The sequence below is a fragment of the Scyliorhinus torazame genome, chromosome 5 (assembly GCF_047496885.1).
Source record: "Scyliorhinus torazame isolate Kashiwa2021f chromosome 5, sScyTor2.1, whole genome shotgun sequence".
In the NCBI taxonomy this organism is placed as follows: Eukaryota; Metazoa; Chordata; class Chondrichthyes; order Carcharhiniformes; family Scyliorhinidae; genus Scyliorhinus; species Scyliorhinus torazame.
Window position 1 is genome coordinate 82,267,891 of NC_092711.1, and position 4,812 is coordinate 82,272,702.

The window sequence follows — 4,812 nt, forward strand, 5'->3', positions numbered from 1 at the left end:
GGAAATCTACGCAGCCACAGGAAGAATGTGCAAACTCCACACAGACAGTGACCCAAGGTCAGAATCAAACCCAGGTACCTGGTGCTTGAGGCAACAGAGCTAACTACCAAGCCACCCCCGTACTCTGTCATGATTAGACAATACCCTGCCTGTTATTCCAAATCTGATGTGTGTTACTCTGTTACTATTATTATTAGACAACAACCTATCTGATATTCCAATTTTGGTGTGTGTTACTCTGTTACTATTATTATTAGACAACAACCTATCTGATATTCCAATTCTGGTGTGTGTTACTCTGTTACTGTTATCATCAGACAATAATAGGAGGGCAAGATGCAAGGTAGCAATGATATTTTGAAGTTTATGTGTTACAATGAGTGTCACTGGGAGGTGTGTGATAAAATAGGAATGGAAACATCATGACAAAGGGTGGCACGGTGGCAGTGCTTAGCACTGCTGCCTCACGGTGCTGAGGACCCAAGTTCAATCCTGGCCCTGGGTCACTGCCGTGTGGAGCTTGCACATTCTCCCCCTGTCTCCGTGGGTCTCACTCCCACAACCCAAAGATGTGCAGGCTAGGTGGATTGGCCACTCCTTTGAGGTCCACCAACAAAATAGAACAAAGGAAACAAACTTAGGGACAAAGCAAAAAGGGACGCTCCAGTTAGGGGCACTGCCCGAACGTAACAAAGACCAGCAGAAACTTAAAAACGTCAAATGAGAGTGCATTTAAAGGGGTCAATAAAGCACCCCAAACCCTGCGGTGCCCACCGGGCATGGCAGGCTTTGATGGTGCCCATGGACACCGCATGCTCCCTTTCTAGGGCACCCAGCTGCGAATGTAGCCGCGGAAAAGGAGTAAATAGTCTGACCGGATGACCCCCTCGGTCGCCAGCTGCCTGGAACTACAAATGACGCGCTTCGCCAGGCCCAGAGCAGGTTCACAAGGAGGTAAGTGGCGCTGGTTCACGAGGTCTTCGGCCCAAGTAGGACTCAGCAAAAACACAGTCCGTGCTGCAACCCTGGAACAACCAGCCAATAGAATCCACCTCCTCCCTGCTGGTGTGTGGGGTCTTCAGTCCAGGAGGGGGCTCAGCAAACACACTGCCCACTCGATCCCTCTGCCCTGGAACAAGCACACTGGTTAGAATAAGGAGGATTTTGTCCTTGGTGAAGGCAGATGTTATCAGTTGGGAAGACTGGGCCGGGCACTCAACCCGGGAGAGGCCCAGCAAACAAGCAGTCCAAAGGGCTTTAGTCCCATCTTGTTTTTGAAGTTACCTCCTTGTTGTTGTCCTTCTCTCCTCTCTCCGTCCTTCTCTCCCCTCTCCTTCCTCCAGGCAGCAACCAGCACTGGACACAGGCAGAAAACTGAGCAACAGCAGCAGCAATAGAGAGAGAGAGAGGGAGAGGGAGTGGGAGAGGGAGACAGCAGCAACAGCCACTCTCCACCACGGCAACAACCTCATAACACCAAAGTCTGCACTGGGAGTGCCAGCTTCAGATTGGCCATGCTAAATTGCCCCTTAATTGGAAACAAATAATTGGGTACCCTAAATTTATCATAAAAAATAATAATAATAATACTCACCTCTGTCACAATTTTGGTGTTTTCAAGTTTACAATCTCCTGCTGCAACCTTTGGCTGGAAAGATATCAGAAGCGTTGGAAGCAGCTGTAAAAGGAAATTACAATGGTCAGAAATGTTAGTCGAGGTTAGAAATTAAGATCAGACAAACATTTATCTTGGTTTGAATTTGCTGGGTGTAAATCCTCTCCTAACCGCCGGTAAAAGGACTTTCCAAAATCCATCACTCTTCGAGTCCAGGATAGAAGTTCCAAACATTCTCTCCCCTAGTTGCCAGTCCCAGGATTATTTTTTTTTTAAATTCAGAGTACCCAATTCATTTTTTCCAATTAAGGGACAGTTTAGCGTGGCCAATCCACCTACCCTGCACATCTTTGGGTTGTGGGGGTGAAACCCATGCAAACACGGGGAGAATGTGCAAACTCCACACGGGCAGTGACTCAGAGCCAGGATCGAACCTGGGACCTCGGTGCCGTGAGACAGCTGTGCTCATGTCCCAGGATTATTTAATGAGGGTTTTACTTGATTTGGAGGCAGTTCAGTGAAGTTTCACTAGTCTGATTCCTGGGATGGGAGAGTTTGTTTTATGGAGCAAGATTGAGCCTGATTGGTCTGTACCCGATGGAGTTTAGAAGAACGAGAGGTGATCTTATTGAAAGATCTAAGATTCTGAGGGGTTTTGATGAAAGAATATTTTCCCACATGGGGATTCAAGAACTAAGGGGGACAGTTTAAAGATAAGAATTCTCCAATTTGACACTGAGATAAGGAGAAATGTCTTCCCTCAGAGGGTCATCAGTCTGTGGATAAAAGCAAATTACTGCAGATGCTGGAATCTGAAACAAAAACAGAAAATACTGGACAATCTCAGCAGGTCTGACAGTATCTGTGGAGAGAAAAGGGAGCTAACGTTTTGAGTCTGGATAACTCTTTGTCAAAGCTGAGTTTGTGGAATTCTCTTTCACAGAAAGCAGTGGCGCTGGGTCACTGAATATTCTCACAACTGAGTTTGTCTTTTTTTATCTACTGGGGAGTCAAGTTTTGGGGGCAGACAGGAAAATGTAATGAATGGCACATTCGGATCAGCGTTTATTGAATGGCAGAGCAGTGTCAATAGGCCGAATGGCCTACTCCTGCTGCTAATTCTGATGTTCTTCTTCTGTTCTTCCGATTGCCACACATGCCAGTAGCACCTCCCCGCGCTCGGGGGGGGGGGGGGGGGCTGTCAATCATCGAGACAATGATTTTCTCTCCTGGTCACCGGGATCCTGAAGCACCGTCTCTGTTACGTCATCAAGATGGCCCCTCAGCCGCGCCGCTAAACAAAGATGGCGGCCGTGGAACTGGGCCTGATACCGGATAAAAACTCTGCAGCTGCAAACGCGGGATTTGCAGGGTCTTTTTCCGGGCTTGTGGCAAGCAGAGGGTGTTTATGAAGCCTTCACTCCCTCCCCACCCCGACTCCCGGCTCCATGCCTCACCGCCCGAAACAGCCGCTCCCGCACTCGCAGACCTCCTAGCAAAGTGACACTGCGCATGCTCCAGATATAACCCAACATTGCATCTGCGCACTGGGCTCCGTGGAATGAATAGGGCACGTTCACAGACCCGGGGAATGTTCGGTAATAGCCGCACCATTGAAACAGTTAATACAAAATAACTTGGTCACCAATTGCGAAAATAATCAAACAATTTATTGTCAATGGGTATTCTGCTATTCTCCATTTCTCAAATTGACCAAATGCTGCTCTCCTGTGGAACAATGCAGAACTTCAAGGTGTTTTTTTCCCCAATGGGTCCTTCCTCTCTCCTCCCCAGAAGATGCAAACTCTTGCTGGGTTCAATTCCAGAATCAGTAATTCCTGCATCTTCTTCCCTCTTGCTCGTCATACTGAATGTTCAGTGTTTTCTAGAATGATCCAGCACAGATGGAAGTCACTCGGAACAAAGTGTGAGGTTGTCCATTTTGGAACGACAAATATAAATGCGGAATACAGGGTTGATGGTAGGATTCTTGGCAATGTGGAGGAGCAGAGAGATCTTGGGGTCTATGTTCATACATCTTTGAAAGTTGCCACTCAAGTAGATAGAGCTGTGAAGAAGGCCTATGGTGTGCTAGCGCTCATTAACAGGGGGATTGAATTTAAGAGCTGTGAGGTGATGATGCAGCTGCACAAAACCTTGGTACGGCAACATTTGGAGCACTGTGTACAGTTCTGGTCGCCTCATTTTAGGAAGGATGTGGAAGCTTTGGAAAAGGTGCAAAGGAGACTTACCAGGATGTTGCCTGGAATGGAGAGTAGGTCTTACGAGGAAAGGTTGAGGGTGCTAGGTCTTTTCTCATTGGAACGGAGAAGGATGAGGGGTGACTTGATAAGGGTTTATAAGATGATCAGGCGAATAGATAGAGTAGACAGTCAGAGAATTTTCCCCCGGGTGGAACAAACCATTACAAGGGGACATAAATTTAAGGTGAATGGTGGAAGATATAGGGGGGATGTCAGAGGTAGGTTCTTTACCCAGAGAGTAGTGGGGGCATTGAATGCACTGTCTGTGGAAGTAGTTGAGTCGGCAAAATTAGGGACCTTCAAGCAGTTATTGGATAGGTACATGGATTACGGTAGAATGAAATTGTGTAGATTAATTTATTCTTAAGGGCAGCACGGTAGCATTGTGGATAGGACAATTGCTTCACAGCTCCAGGATCCCAGGTTCGATTCCGGCTTGGGTCACTGTCTGTGCGGAGTCTGCACATTCTCCCCGTGTGTGCGTGGGTTTCCTCCGGGTGCTCCGGTTTCCGCCCAGTCCAAAGATGTGCATGTTGGATGGATTGGCCATGATAAATTGCCCTTAGTGTCCAAAATTGACCTTAGTGTTGGGTGGAGTTACTGGGTTATGGGGATAGGGTGGAGGTGTTGACCTTGGGTAGGGTGCTCTTTCCAAGACCGGTGCAGACTCGATGGGCCGAATGGCCTCCTTCTGCACTGTAAATTCTATGATAATCTATGATTAATCTAGGACAAAGGTTTGGCACAACATCGTGGGCCGAAGGGCCTGTTCTGTGCTGTATTTTTCTATGTTCTATCATATCTGTACTGACTTTGTGCAAGGGCTACCACACTTCCTGGTTAAATTCCATTTGCAACAGTTCTGCCCCCATATGACCAGCCCATCTGTATCATCCTGTGATTTAAGGCTTTTATCCTCGCTAGTTACTGCAC

The 4,812-nt window shown here is 47.5% G+C and overlaps 1 long non-coding RNA gene across 1 annotated transcript; it reads right to left on the reverse strand.

The window, feature by feature from the left end:
- Positions 1 to 677: 677 nt before the first annotated feature.
- LOC140418664 (uncharacterized) lies at positions 678 to 3,119 on the reverse strand. The gene is made up of 3 exons (XR_011945210.1): positions 3,073 to 3,119; positions 1,595 to 1,678; positions 678 to 1,129 (listed from the first exon to the last, which is right to left on the reverse strand). It is a non-coding gene; the product is annotated as an uncharacterized lncRNA (long non-coding RNA).
- Between the last annotated feature and the right edge of the window lie 1,693 nt (positions 3,120 to 4,812).